Source organism: Lithobates pipiens, unplaced genomic scaffold, assembly GCF_037356315.1.
Source record: "Lithobates pipiens isolate NorthernLeopardFrog02 unplaced genomic scaffold, aLitPip1_a1.2 Scaffold_28, whole genome shotgun sequence".
Classification (NCBI taxonomy): Eukaryota; Metazoa; Chordata; class Amphibia; order Anura; family Ranidae; genus Lithobates; species Lithobates pipiens.
Window position 1 is genome coordinate 21,494,234 of NW_027507789.1, and position 896 is coordinate 21,495,129.

The window sequence follows — 896 nt, forward strand, 5'->3', positions numbered from 1 at the left end:
AGCACATTGAGGACATGGAAAGTGCATGCAGGTAGTATCCTGGCAGGGATTTAAACTAAGGACCCCTGTGCTGAAAGAAGTGCTAACCACTAAGCCGCTGTGTCAGCTGGCAGGAGAAGGAGGCTGTGACCATGTGACCTCTCCGGTTAGGAGGCTGTGACCATGTGACCTCTCCGGTTAGGAGGCTGTGACCTCTCCGGTTAGGAGGCTGTGACCATGTGACCTCTCCGGTTACATCCTCCTCCTCCTGCCAGCTGACACAGCGGCTTAGTGGTTAGCACTTCTTCCATGCAGTGCTGGGGTCCTCCAATTTTACATCCCAGCCAGGATACTACCTGTGTGGGTACACACAGCCCTCACAGGGGCTATGCATTGTGAAATAGACTTTACTGTGCATTTAGGTGATTTGTTAAACATGCCAAGAGCTGAATTGTTAGAAAGATTTTTCTGTGTTAATAGACTTTCTGTTGCATTTATAACATGAGAATCATTTGTACAGTAGTGTAATATCACTATGATGAACATGGGGAAAATAAATGTATTTTTTGATATTTACATATTGCCATTCCCTGAATTTCTTTGTGAGAAATAAAAAAGAAGAAAAAAAAAAAAAACAGCGCACACTGTCATACTTGCCTACTTGCCTCTCTCCGACACAATATCACCGCAGACACATTCCGTGTCATCTAATCCAAGGCTTGACAGTTTTGCTTTGATTCTATGAGCCAGCTAAAAAAGTTAGGAGCCTTTTTTTTTTTTACCGTTTTAACCCCGGACGATTATACCCCCTTCCTGACCAGAGCCCTTTTTGTGATTCGGCACTGCGTCGCTTTAAAGCGGAGGTTCACACAAAAATTGAACCTCCACTTTTCGGAAGCCTCCCCCCCCCTCCGGTG

General features: G+C 45.3%; 1 protein-coding gene across 2 annotated transcripts in view; it reads left to right on the forward strand.

Annotated features, from left to right (window-relative positions):
• Positions 1–555, forward strand: part of UTP18 (UTP18 small subunit processome component) — a 39,143-nt gene extending 38,588 nt beyond the window's left edge. For both annotated transcript variants that reach the window (XM_077458899.1, XM_077458898.1), the window contains exon 15: positions 1–555. This exon is cut by the window's left edge and continues 1,134 nt beyond it. The gene's annotated coding sequence lies outside the window, so the exon portion shown is untranslated.
• Positions 556–896: the final 341 nt, after the last annotated feature.